Below are 15,441 nucleotides of genomic sequence, written 5' to 3'. Positions count from 1 at the left end.
CTCTCTCTCTCTCTCTCTCTCTCTCTCTCTCTCTCTCTCTCTCAGCTGAGGAGCCAGCTACATCGGTTATTGCATGTAATTGCATATATTTAGAAGGAATTTTTCCTTTGCCTATAGAACAATACCATTTTATATTATTTGCTGAACTGCCAGCATTATCATTCATTCTCGCACTTAATAGCGAATTTCTTGAAGTACTGCTTCCCCTTTGCCCAGAGCAATTTTATAATGTTTTCTGCCACCGCTGGCATAAATCATTCCTTCAGGCACTGTGACTATGTGAGCCAGGAAATTCAAAGCATATTAAGCGGTATCCAGATTTTATGTAAGCCTGTTATTTTACTTCCGCAAGCTCTGACAATTCTCTGCAAATCACTAATCAAGGCTTGTGTCAAATCTTGTGCTAAAAATATCCAAGTTTCTTCCAAGGCTTTATATTCGTGTATTTCACACACATCCAAGTCCTTACGGGACTGATTATTCCAGTTCATTTGAATAACCTTAAGTCTTACGAGACCCCAAATCACTCATTTAGCACAAACCCCAAGTTCTCAGGAACACCTTAATTTCACGCTATAGCTGGCCAAGTCCGTGCGTGACATAAAATCCGGTACGTCTTTCAAGACCATATTAAAATTCGTTCACCACGAACAACCAAGTCTCATTCAGACATATCAAATTTTAACTAAGTCTTTTCGGACATACTGATTAATTGTCTTATTCAGACATATCAATTCTCAATCATTTTGAACAATTGAGTGTTTCAGATTTGTCTTATCCAGACATATCAATTTTAGCAGTCTTTTCAGACACCATGAGATTTGTCTTATTCAGACATATTAATTTTCGTTCATTCTGGACAATTGAGTGTTTCAGAGACCTGAAATTAAGTGTTTTCAGACAGCTTGAGTCTCTTCTGGCATACTGAACCTGTTCCCTCGAACAGCCCTGAGTCTTCTCAGACATATTTGATTTTCTAATGGTTTGAGCCCATATAAGCATTATTTCAAAATGTCTACGACAACCAGAATCCAACAAAACAAGGACTTCAAATTCTACATGTCCGCTGGAAAGGACATGGGACTATCAGGACAAGCCCTGAGGGAATGGGTCCAAGAGAGGGTAGATGGTGCCAAGGCAGAAAGAGAGGCAGAAAGAATAGCCCATGAGAAACGAGAAGAGGCAGAAAGACAGGAGAAGGAGAGAGAAAGACAGGAGAAGGAGATAGAAAGAAGAGCCCAGGAGAAACGAGAAGAGAAAGAAAGACAGGAGAAGGAGAAAGAAAGAATAGGAGAAATGAGAAGAGGCAGAAAGACAGGAAAGGAGAAAGAAAGAATAGTCCAGAGGAAAAGAGAAGTGGCAGAAAGACAGAAGTAGAAAGAAAGACAGGAGAGAGAGAAAGAAAGAGCTCGTCAGCTTGCAATGGCGGCTCAGAGTGGGCACAACACCCCAGTGACCTCTTCTCATTCAACCCTCAGCAGTTTAGGTTCCCTCATAAGAAAATGGGATGAAGCCAAGCCCAAAGCCTGGCTTGACCATATTGAAAAGGTCCTGACAACCTATCAACCCTCTACCGAAGTGTCTCTGATCCTGGGACGGCACCTTGAAGGGAAGGGTGTCATTGCATTCAATGCTCTCCCCTTTGAGGATCAAGGAAATATTGACCTGGTCCGCCATTATAAAGCCATTATAAAAGCTTTTAAAATAACTCCCGACCGTTGCCAGCAGCGTAAATTTATTCTGCAATGTAAAGTAAAACATAATTGATTTCTTTTGGTTATAATTGACTCTGATATTTAGCAGAAATATTATATTTTAGATTAATGTATCCCAAAGGTGGTGAAGAGAGAAATTATTGCCTGATGCGGTAACGTAACTTTATCCATTTCAACCCAACTAAGGGTGTAAATGTCATCAAGGCAGGGGAGGTATTAAGATTATTACCTCTTACGCCACATTCTTTTTGCACTAAGTTTAAAGTAAAACGACTAAGTAATTAAACCAGGCAAATTTACTATTATTCACTGAGAAATTCGTTCCTAAAACCTCTCCCCTACTGCCTTTTTTTTTGGTTGGGGGGGGGAACCCCACTTTAAATCCTTCCTTGTCCACCGTGCTGTCAAAATCCCTTAATTCCAGGTGCGGATTCCTGCCGAGAGCTAATCGTCACCCAAGGCAAGCCAAATGGCGGGCGGACAGCGTGCGTTCCACATTTTGAATTCGAAACCATGCAGCCCCGTAGTTACCACGCGGGGCAGAGTGATCACAACGCCACCCAGGAGGAAAAGCTGTAACTTCCGCCGCTATAAAGAGCCCTGGACGCTAAGCCTGTTCTCTCTCACTACGGGCCAAACAAGGGAAAGGCCCGTGCCAACACAAGAGTTGGCTTAATACAATACAACAACAACAAGCCTGTTCTTAGAACTTTGTCGGCGCCACCACAGACGCCAGAACTCCGGCCCTTGCTCCATCCACTGCCATTTCCAAACACGTGGCTGGCAGGAAAGTAACTTTTGATGTGAATTGTTTCGCTCCTTCGCTGGCAGCCCCGCCCCCATCCCCATTAAGAAGAGAACTTCAGGTCCTAAAAAGAAACGTAATGTACCAGGATTTAAGGTTTTCGTCAGCCACATTTCCCTGGTATTTTCTGACTGTGTTTCCTTTCATTTCATAGTGCGATATAATCACAGTGAGACCTATATTGCGTATATTTTGTGCTGTTTAATTTGCAAAGAATTTACGAGAAGAGTAACTTAATTGCCTGATGTTCGAGTCACAGGAATCGAGTTCAGTTTAGGCATCTTATGTGTTTCCTCGATTCCTTCATTACAGTGCTAGAGTCGGTTAACTAACCGTAAGTGTTTTAATTACAGATTAGGAGTTTTCACTGTGGACTTGCGTATCATCTGTGTGCTTAGCGGCCCTCCTTACTTCGTTTCAACAACTTTGAAGCAGGCGACCCATTTGTATTCCCTCCTGGAATTTCCTGTCACTTGCTTCGTCTCATTTTCTCCAGAATTACGTTGTGTTTCTTTGTAAATATAATGAATTAAGTTAACCCCAGAGTTTATCTAATCACTTCCCCCCTAAAGTAGCCTTTCAGGCACTTTTGTTGTTTGCAATTTGAGCTGTCCCCAAGGCTAGAGTCCAGAATTTTGTGGTAATTAAGGTAAGTTGCGCACCACCTAGTATACCTCATTGATCTAGCAGGACCCCAGCTTTAAAATTACAACAGTATATACACGCCCATCACAAAATAGCCACACAACTTCACTGTCTACATCTAATCATATTACTCGTATTAGGCTTCAGTAAGACAAGATGGTTTAGATTCCAGATTCTCTCATTTACAAACTTTCAAAGCCTTCTTCTTCAGGTACCAATGCATAATCTTCTTCGGATACCGATGCAATGATGTGCATTGGTACCTGAAGAAAAAAGCTGTATATATAATTATCTTCGAAAGCTTGTACTTCGCAAATTAAAGAATCTGGAAACTAAATCATCCCATCTTACTGAAGACTAATACGAGTAATATGAATATTTATACACACACACAGTGTGTATATATATATATATATATATATATATATATATATATATATATATATATATATATATATATATATATATATATTATTTTCAATGCCTACAATGATATCTTTACTTCTCGACTCCCTCGCATTTGTTTAAGCAGGATATAAACAAAGTAGTTTCACCATCGGGGCCAGGATTCACCCTAACACACAGGAAATGCTATAAAGAGAGAATATAAGTCTAATTCAGTACATGCATTCAAACGTTATGATACGATGGTGCACATGGGTCTAGACTTTCATTAGTAAAATGTATCTGAATTCGACAGAGTGCTCTGAACTAACTTGCATCCCGTTTTTGTAGCATGGCGTGGGAGTGCTTTTTCTCTGAACCATATGTGTGATAGTTCGAATATAGGGTAAACTTATCCAAATGAGCGCGAGGAAGTCGAAAAGTTAAGAGTCACTGTCGCGATTAAAATACTCGTCTAAAAAAAGTGTATTTTTAAGGGCTGTGTTTTCTCTCGTGTAAATATTTGTTCTCTGCCCCAACACAGGCGGAAAGATGATGAAAACTCACTACACAAAAGTCAGTTGCTGCACCGAAGATAATTGCAACGGATCTGCGAGTTTAACTCCCGCTTCCCTGCTAATGGGCCTCCTGCTGATACCGGCAGTAGCAGCTACTGGAACCCCTGCTATTCGGCGCCTCCTGCTTGCAACCTTCTGCTGATCGTGTGTCTCTGCTTTAATGTCTAGCTTGTTGGAGATATTTAATTCGGTTTTATGGTCCGTTTGTCTGTCTGATTAGCGCTGTCTGTCCACATAATCTTCCATTTCTTTGTCTGTCTTTTGCACACTGCTGCTGATTTCATCTTTCTGTTTATCTCTCGGTCTTTTTATCTTTGTCGACGAAGTCCTGTCTGTATATCGCTGCATATAATAAATCAGATAACAAATGGTCGACAAGCTGTTCTTCCTTTTGCTCTCATAACTACTAAAATTGAATCGACTTTTTAATAGATTTTTAGGCTCTTGATTACATCATTATTGCTTTATTATTACGTCTTTCAGTCATTTTGCTGATCAGATAATAATGTCTCATTCATTTTGAACTATTTTATGTCATTATCAAATCATTAGAAACATTAAGTTGATCAGAGAAAATTTCAGTGAATGTAAAATGAGTATTGCGTCATTATCACTTCACTAAGTGTTTTGCTGATCAAATGAAAAGTCTCTGAACGCAAATTGTGTTAAAACATCATTGACAAGGTATCAGAACTATTTTTTTTATTAAATGAAATGTTATTAAAACAAAAAATTTTATTCGTCACTAGATATTTTATTGATAGGATGAAGTATCATGAAACGTAATAGTATCATTCTTCTGTTAATAAAAGGTCATTAATACGGTTATTGTGATCAGACAGAATGTCATAAAGTATAAAACTTTTTATTACTGTATTATCATGCCATTCAAGACATTTTGATAAAATGGATTGTACTTTGAGTCATGTTTTGTCATATTTGTGAATTTAACTGTGCATTGTCTGCTGCAACTGCCGACAGAGGTCTGCAACATTGGCCCAGAAACGTAAGAGAAGTTTGTCGCTGGGAAAATGGATGCAATAGTGGTACCTTCGGTTTCATGAGTTTTATTCAGCTTTTGTTTGGAATTATACTTAATACTAGTGCAACAATGCCGTCAAAAATGACAGCGAAAAAAAGTGTTGCAACGGCAAATCCCGTCAATATGGACGTCACTGTACTGCCTCGAAGTCCTGTAAAGGTATCTTTACTCTGAAACTTACACAGAGGCCAGCTGTAAGGGAGGCTGGCCCCGGACTGAACGACGGCATTGCTAAAAGTGGAATTTGTCAACAGTAGATTGTCGGTGCTACACACAGAACATCTTATAGCACAGGAATGTTCTAAATGCAGGGTCAATGGGCAACAGGAAAGATGCCATGAGAAAGCCAAACAAGGTTCTGAATTTTCGTGTCAGAGTTTTAGCTTCTTTTCATTATTTTTTCCTATTAATGCATTTCGGTTGCTAAGGGATTCAGAGCCGATAAAACACGATTTTTCAGCAACTCCTGTTTATCAAAGCATCGGATAAAGGTGACAGTTGGCAAGTGTATATTTATAACTCTACCTAATTTTTGCAAGTATTATTTAATACCCAAGTTCAATACCTCTGGTACTTGTCAGAGTAAAAGTGTGTTTCCTATGCCAGAGCCATCAAAATCGCAGGTAAGGATTTTGAACACAATAGTGACATTAACCTATGACGTTATGAGGCTTCACCCACAACAAAGAGAAGTTTGCATACAGGGAAAACGTCTCTCCACTTTGGCGAGAAAAGATTTGTCATCGTCCCTTTGATCACATTATCATTCGCAATAATCTTATTATTATTATTATTATTATTATTATTATTATTATTATTATTATTATTTATTATTATTATTATTATTATTGATGGGGATGGCTGTATTTTGTGAATTTATCTGATACAGGATCTTTTCTATTTTCCCTATAATTCACTCTTCAGGCTCAGCGAAGTTGGTCAGCATCTGGGCCATATTCACATCGGCAAAGGACAGTGTGAGACAAGGGAAGTATTTTTATTGAGCTATTCATTAAAAAATCCGTAGATTTCTTCGTGGTCTCGTTCGATGGCTTGGATTCTGGATTCTTTTCTTATTCCAGGTTGTGGTACCGTCGACACGTTTCGACCAGCTCGATGGTCATCCTGTGGACGTGGTTGAGAAGGATCAGGAGAAACAAGGCGTCAAGGATATCATCGAGGGTAATGTCTGCCCCACTGACCCCAACAATAATAATCACCTGGTCATTTACTACAAAAGCAAAAAGACGAGCAGCCTGGTGATGTGTAACAATCCAGCCGCCCCTCAGCACCCCTTGAAGAAAACCAATGTGGTTTACCGGTACTTATGCCCCGTCCGAGGACGCCTCGGCTCATACATCGGTATGACCACTCCAAGAGGATTTCCTGCCAAGCCCAAGAGGGAGCCATCTTTAACCATGCCAGGACTGCCCGTAACCAGAGAATCACAAGAAAAGACATAATCCCAAATATAGAAATAATTGACTGAACTACGGACCACCGCCGCCTGCGCCTCCTGGAAGTATTGCACATTGGGAAGGAAACACCAACCTTCAGCATAACGCAGGAAACCTTTCTCCTCCCCACGACCACCAGGAGACCTGCACTGAGCGACCCCCATAGCGAGCGAGCGAGCGAGCGAATCAAAATTCTCATCTGAGGATCGAAATTCTCCCCAGCGCTGCAATGCCGCTCGCACGCAAGACGAGCCCCGAACGTCAACATGGGAGAACAGGCTCCGCCCGAGGCGACCTGCCCTGGCCCGCCAATCATAGTTCAGCATTCATCAAGAACCCTCCTATAAATACCGACCCGAGTGCCTTGTTTCTCCAGATCCTTCTTAACCACATCCAGGTACGACCATCGAGCTGTTCGAAACATGTCGACGGTACCCCAACCTGAAATAAGAGAAGAATCCAGAATCCAAACCATCGAACAAGACCACAAAGAAATCTACGGATTTTTTAACGAATAGTTCAATAAAAACACTTCCCTCATCTCACATTGTCCTTTTCCAATATGAATATTGGCCAGTTGCTGACCAACGTCGCTGAGCCTGAAAAGCAAATCATAATGAAAATAGAAAAGATCCTGTATAAGATAAATTCGCAAAATACAGCCATCCTTTTCATTCAAACCTACCAGAAAGAGGGTCTTCTTCCTTCATATATTATTCTGTTCCTCGTTGGGAAAGTGGGTTCCGTTCTCAGCTAGCACTCTGCTGGCCGAGAGTTCGAATCTCCGACCGGTCAATGAAGAATAAGAGGAATTTATTTCTGGTGATAGTAATTCATTTCTCGCTATAATGTGGTTCGGATTCCACAATAAGCTTTAGGCTCCGTTGCTAGGTAACCAATTGGTTCTTAGCCACGTAAAAATAAATCTAATCCTTCGGGCCAGCCCTAGGAGAGCTGTCAATCAGCTCAGTGGTCTGGTTAAACTAAGGTATACTTTTCATATATTATTATTATTATTATTATTATTATTATTATTATTATTATTATTATTATTTTGTGGAGGTTTCATTGCAACTTCCACAGCAGTTGTTGGGAATAAGTTGTTAGCTTGGAATTCATCAATTTTCTTGATATTCGTATTCCTTCTACGTTACAAATAATTCAGTGTATGTAATTCATTCACATATTGAGCCAGTGTATAGCTCATTTGTTAGATCTACGTCTATTCAGGGTGGGAATACAAAGACAATCAGTTTTGTTTTACCTCAGGTTTTAACACTACAGCCTTCTATTTGCAGCAAGTCAGGAGCGGTCACTAAAAGTAGAATTCAAATGAAAAGCAATGATACCTCATTTCCCTCATTTGTCAGAGGTGTAAAGGTCAACGCCTTTGTTTTATTTCACTTAGTGTAATCCATTGATATTTTTCTTTTTTATTATTTATTTTTAAAGGCCGTTTCACACCGGATGCGATGCTAAGCGCACTACGCTGTGCTATGGAGCTATGCTAGCTATATTCGCTATGCGTGTGTTCACACAGAAAGCTATGAATGTCTGCGAACAATTCATGCAAGTTTGTAAGTATCTATTGTTAATCTGTTCATCTTTACTGCTATATTTAAAGTTAATTTATATATTAATCTGTGAAGTCATTTATATTCTTTGAACATTTGCTTCACCCATTTGAAAGTGCTCCGGTTTAATAATAATAATAATAATAATAATAATAATAATAATAATAATAATAATAATAATAATAATAATAATAATAATAAAAACTTGACCATGCACTACTAGAAATAAAATTTTACTTCGAGTAAATTTGCTTAGGTATACTTTATACCCCAACGTTAATATAACACTTAAGGTGGCCATACACGTTCAAAAAAAGCGTCAAAATTTTGCATCAAAATTTTGACGTGTAACTTTGATACAAAATTTTGATGCATAATTGCCCACACACGTTTAGGCGTTTTTCCCATCAAAATTCAGTATCGTCAAAATCTTCGACATGGATGCATCAGTGGCCATAGCACTAGTGTTGGCATTGTGAGCATCATGAACAGAGGAAAAGATGAAGTGGAAATATTCCTTGTTTCATTGAAACGATAGCTATTAGTTGAAGAGGCCATTTTGTAGAAATTCAGCTCACCTTTTGCAAGAGAAATTTTTCACATTCCACACTCTGACGCAGAGGAAAATGTCGGAAACGTAAAGGTTATAACGAATAATATGGAAGGTTATAACGAATAATAATTATGGTTGATAATAAGTGCTTGGGTAAGGGAAGGTTCATGATTCCAGTTATATCTGGTTGTTGGATATTTCTCATTTTTGTGCTGTCCTGAGGTATTTGTTAGTTATATAGTTTATTTTTTTTTGTAAAACAGGAGACAGAGTAAAAAAATAATAAAAAGAAACGCAGGTTTAGCTGTAATGTAAGCCCATCCCGCGTGGATTTTGTCTTGTTGAAATGGATCCTTGTATGATTTTCCACGTGTCTGTTCCTTTTTTTTTTGGGAAGAGAGAGAGAGAGAGAGAGAGAGAGAGAGAGAGAGAGAGAGAGAGAGAGAGAGAACGATAATTATCACAAGTAAATTCGATTATGATAATGTCAGCGTTTTTAAAATACTGCTGACAGAATTCTCCTAAAACTTCAATCAAAAATCTCTTTTCGACCTCCTTCTTCACAGACATGGCGATCCTATCTCCTCGTCAGTCACCTGCGAACTAAAAAGTTTGATCAAAATTTTGACAGGAGCCCATCGCATCAAAAATTTGACGACTCGTCAAAAAATATCAAACGGATTTGATCAATCAAAATTTTGCTTCAAATCTTTTTTGATTTCTACACACACTCAAATTTTGCAAAATTTTGATATCAAAATTTTGATGCAAAATTTTTTGGGGCCTTAATATTTAGATTTAAACCGTGAGGCGCATCCTGCTGTGAGACGTAAGTTTGACAGCATCTTGGAAACTATGAGGCGAGCCTTCACCCGTGAACAGCCTCAAAATAACAAAAAAGCAAAATTTTTTTTTGAACGTGTATGGGTAGCATATTTAGATTTAAACCGTGAGGCGAGAACATCTCATTTGCGAGCGAGCTACGTCCACAAAAATCGCCCGGCAATTTTGATAGCGCTTCGCACCCGGTGTGAACGGCCTCACTTAAAACAATGCCAGCAATTAAAAGCCACGGTCCACAGCATGGATACAACAGCATGGCGCGCATACCATCGCATCGGGTGTAAAACGGCCTTAAACAGCGCTCGTATAGGCCTACTCGCTGCAAACAAAAGGCAATGGTAGGAGTCAAGATTTTGAGGGCAAGCTTTCATTTACCTACTTAATATCAATCAAATGTAACACGCTTTATATTTATGTGCATGGAAAGGAAAATATATTGAAATAAGTTTGATTGAGCAACATATTGTTATAATAATTGTGTTTTAATAAATATGCTTTAGATGTACAAATAAAACGTCTAATGTTACATAATTTATTTACAAAATGTCTTCATCGTCACTCCCGAGGGAGAGGTCGTCATCCCCGTCCTTACCGTTGCTAGTGATGATGTCAGTGATGACTGGTTCGTTCCACGCTCTCATGGATATTGTCAGACTTCCAGTACTCCTCAAAATGACTGTATTGTCTCAAGGAGAAGAGAAAGAGAAAGTCTGCTCACTTGCCCCGAAATCTCCCATGTAGGTGGAGCTTTGTCTACCTCCTTATTGCGTCAGCGGGTGAACTGTTGTAAAGAAAACGAAAAAAGGGACCTTGAGGAGTTGCCTCCAAGATACATCATCGCCTACATAGTTACCCCAAGTGAGAGGCGACTCCACCCAGTTGGGTAGACCTTGTCTCTCTTGGCCTTGGATTGTCTAACAGCTCCTGCCCACACTTCTGGGGTGGCCAAGTAACTATCGCCCACTATAGAAATGACTACGTATTCACGCTATAGTAAATCTTGCCACGGGTCTTCTCGCTTGTGTACAAAGTGGCAAGCCATAGCGCAAATGCAATCTTGCAACCACGGGAACAATTCCATATCCTGCTGGCTATTATCGAATCTGTTGAAGCCTGGACTGTGTAAATGTTAGTGACTTACTGCTTACCTAGTGGATCGGCAGAGCCTCATGACGTCATATTATGTTTACGTCACGACTGGTTTTAGGATCCTTGTCTGTGATTTTCTCTGTTCTGGCATCGGTGACTTCATTTTACTCTATAAAAATCAAAACTATCGAACTTAGGTACTAAATAATACTTGCAAAAAATAGGTAGGGTTATAAAAATTACACTTGCCAACTTTTACCTTTACCCGATGCTTTGATAAAAAGGTGTTTCATCGACTCTGAATCCCTTAGTAGATATCGTTCACTGTCTGGCTTTCACAGCCAGAATTTTATTAGATTTTATGTGCTTGTCACGTTTCATGTGCCCTGTTACATCATTTCTATTTTATTGTTAAATTTCAGTTACGTTTAGTTAAGTCCATGTTTTTGACAACAATTATCTTTGATTTTCTTTATTTATTCTTATGCTTTTATCGAGTTTCATGAACCATTAATGAAGTGCATTCTGTAGAGCAATATGATTTCCACAAATGTCCGTTCACGACTGAACGTCAGGAAGTACCGCAGTGAAACAGTCATGTAGGGAGAGAACCACAGATAATTGACCATTTGAAGGTTTCGATACAGCAGATGTTACTTTCAGGTTGCAGGATCATCGACTTTGGGTGTGGCATCTCACCGTAATGGTGTCTGGTCACAACACTTCCAATTTAGCTCTAAGGGAAAATAGGAAGAGTAAAAACGGAGAAATAGGTGAAAGTGAAAATTAAAACTGCCACTTCAGAGATGTTTTGGGGCCACCCGCCATATTCCGAGAAATTGTAGATGCAAAACTTTGCCTTTACGATAAATTTTATTTTTCATTGTGTATGCAATTTCACTTTAAAATCAAACTTATCTTAGATTTCTTAGCTCAAAAGCTAATTCTAACGGAAATTTAAACTCAGTAATATCAGTAACAGTAATTCTTAATAAAGTTTACCTGTAATAATTGCAAAGAAACCTTGGCGATTTCTACATTAAATTGAGTTACTTCGCCTTTGCTCTGATTTTCTTACATTTATCCTTCATAATAAAAGTGGAAAGAGAAGAATGAGTAGAAACAAACGGAGCGAGATTAAAACGAATCAAAGTCAAACAAATTCATTTGAGTTCTTTAGTATTTTAATGGAAATCTCTCTCTCTCTCTCTCTCTCTCTCTCTCTCTCTCTCTCTCTCTCTCTCTTCACATACTTCGTCTATGCATCTACATGTCTGTCTCTTTGTTTGATCTGCTACAATCTTTGTTATAAAGCTATCTATCTATCTTAAATGTAAAATAAAGGAATGAACAATATTTTGTATGTGTTTATGTGAGTATGCGTCAGCATTTTCATTTGTCTATTCGTGAAGAGAGAAAGCGACAGAGATAACATGAACTAATGTTATATCTCTTAACCTATTATCATTAATGGCTGCAAACAACTCTCCATCAAGGAAAATTATTGTATGATAATGTATTTATGGTCTCATTAACGTTTAATTTCATCAGAGCTAATCACCGTTAACTTATCGTTCACGTTTTATCGTGTAATTTCACTGTTACTTCTATGCCATCATGAAATTGTTATTACCAATATGTGTTTTCATAAGAAAAAAATGTAGGTACTTTCTGAACGTCTTTAAGGTATTTGTAGATAACTAGTGATATAAGGCCAGGTAGTAATAATAAACTGAAACAACGAAGGTTTGTTTTAATATTCCTTTGGGGATAACGGGTTGCAAGAGCCCTTGGTGTCATATGGCCCCTTAACCTACACGACGGATAGTGGAAAATATTAAGAAATAAAAACACAGATTTATATGCAGAAATTATTCAGCATGTGTTCATTATTGCTAGCAAAAATTAGACATTTTGTCATAAAAATATATTTCGGATCGTGTTACTCGAGGAGATTTGGATCTTAGACAACTAGAATAAAGAGGCGAACAACGAAATCAGATTCGTTCATAAAAAGAAGACATAAAGCTTAAAATCGAAAACTTTAACTCAGTCTCTGGCCCTTTTATGTTTGCCAGGAATGTAGGGATTTTAGGCTAACGACATTTTTAGATAGTTCGTAAAACGACACTATTAACGCGTAGATGTAAGAATTATAAGACACTGTCAAATTAAGCTATGAATGAGAAATATTTGTTTAATGTCTAAAAACAAGATAAGAGACTACAGTGTTTTACTAAACAACATCCATTTATGCTAAAAGATAGAGAAAGATGAATGCAGTTCATACCGCGGTTGCTGTTTTAATAGAACGAAATGCAAAGTTCCAAATAGAGCATATATTAACTTCATAAAATTTAGAACTTGAAAAATTTTTGATCGGTTCATTAAAACATCGCGTACATACATAAACGTATGGTAGTTCCCAGTGTACTCAAATTTTTCTCAAGGCACAGTAAAATCCAGAACTTTTGCATCAGCAACGGCCACAACTTACTGCTAAGAATTGCAATGTCATCGTGTGCCAGGTTGCTCGGCGTGCATGCCTGAACTAGGAAAGATGTCCATTTACCCTGAGATCCATAGGTAATAGGAAGGTCCGGTCACCTGCTATGTATGTGTGTGAGTGTGTGTGTATATATATATGTAGAAATATTCAACACACAATCACGTGTGGAACAGAAATAAATTTCTGACTCACATCAGGATCGAACCCAGGTGGGTCATTGTTGAGTCGGGAAGTTGGGGAAAACATGCTGGTATGCAACCAGTTACCTCGTCCAGGTAATTCCTTGGGGGCAGTTGCCCTTAGGTTCCAACTTCTTTTATGACTTGTATGGCCTAGTGGGCAGAGCCCTTGCCTTTCAATTGAAAGACCTGGGTTCGATTCTGATGTGAGTCAGAAATTTATATAAAAATAAATAAATAAATAAATAAATAAATAAATAAATAAATAAATATATATATATATATGTATGTGTGTGTGTGTTTGTGTGTGTGTTTGTCTTTTAGCTTAATCGCAGTGAATATTTTAACGCAATAAATAGCAATACCCATTTTCCACACACTTTAACAAGAAAAGGCGTTGACATCTTTGTAAATAGGTTTTCAAATTTAGTAACATAATAGGATCATAACAGGGGAACAAAATTTCTAAAAAGCCACCTATGTCACAGATATTGGATTGAGTATTAGCCTTACCAAAATTATTGTAAAGACCATAACAGAAAAAATTAATCTCTCGAAGAACCGCGGAGTATTGGTGGATTTTGTAGGCTACATAATAGCAGCAGGCACATGGTCGTGAAGTTATCAGGATTGCTTCAGCAAGGTGCAGCATTCTCAGGTCGGTATTGTTCTTAAATTTCTCATTCATGTCGAGATCCAACTCAAGAACTCCCGGATGAGAGACGAAAACAACACTAACTAACTCCCAGAGGTTATGATAAGCTGGAAATGAAGGGCCATCACGGGACCTGAGAGGCACCGTATTCCATGCTGGCTGAAAATAAAAATTTATTTTCGTTTAGCACGTGATTGTGCTGTAATTTCCATTATTATCATTATTAGTATGTTAAATGTGCATATAATTGTAAGGAACAACCTAGAATACAGCTGAATAAAGAAAAATGAAATAAGAAAATGGGAAAATAATATTTATCCCTTTCTCGAAGAAAAACGGTAAGTTCTGATATGCTTCCCATTGTAAGGAATCCAATCCTTTGAGATTCCGCTCTCGAATCCTTTTGGAAATTCTTCACCGTAAAAATAAACGTGACCTTATCCTTTCCCCTAATCTCATTCCGCGGCTCATGGGTGTGTTTCACAAATATGGCTCCTCGGGACTTCGACGTCAAGGACTGAATTTGTTTATCTCTCATCGTGTTGTAGAAAAATGAGAGACGGGGGAAGAGATCTGGGTGAGATGATGATAAAAGGCTATTTTCATATAATCTGAAGGAACTTGATTGTATTAACCGCAAAGGAAACGCAATAAGTGCCTGGAGAGAACGTGCAATCGGACGGCCAAGAAAATTATTACCACTCATGGTATGAAAGAGAATATTTACCATATATATAGTATCCCCAATTGATAACAATTTATTCATGTAAATACACACACACACACTCATATATATATATATATATATATATATATATATATATATATATATATATATATATATATATATATATATATATATATATATATATATATATATGTGTGTGTGTGTGTGTGTGTGTGTGTGTGTGTGTGTGTGTGTGTGTATTGCCATAATCTCTTCAATTATTTAATTGACTTTTAACGTAAATTTTCACTTTCTTTAAAGTCCTATATAGCTGATGTTGGGCTCTCTTTAGCTTCCCTTCTTGAGGTGTTATCATACTTGGTATTGTAGTATTTCACCCGTTTGTTTTTATTCTTTCATATTCAACTAGCGGAGTGTTGTTCTACGGTCTTTCGCTGGTTCGCTATTTTCCCTATTCTCCCGTCTTCCCGACCTGACGTGGGTTAGCCTGTTCTAACGAAAGGATTGGTTTTTGGCTCCACTGAGAGGAGATCTCGCCACCCTGCTATTTTTTTGTGCACTCGCTGACCTCTGGAATATTATCAAGGGTCTCTGCTTTTCTTCGGGTCGTGTCCCGAGAGTATCGTAAGCACGCTCCTACGGACAGTATCCTGTGCTGAGTTGCAGTGTTGAGGTCTGCCTTGCGCCCTCTTGCCTTGAGCTGTGCTGTGGGTCAACCTGTTTGC

The sequence above is a fragment of the Macrobrachium rosenbergii genome, chromosome 7, assembly GCF_040412425.1.
Source record: "Macrobrachium rosenbergii isolate ZJJX-2024 chromosome 7, ASM4041242v1, whole genome shotgun sequence".
NCBI lineage: Eukaryota > Metazoa > Arthropoda > Malacostraca > Decapoda > Palaemonidae > Macrobrachium > Macrobrachium rosenbergii.
The sequence above is the reverse complement of the archived record's forward strand: the minus strand, read 5'-3'. Positions refer to the sequence as shown.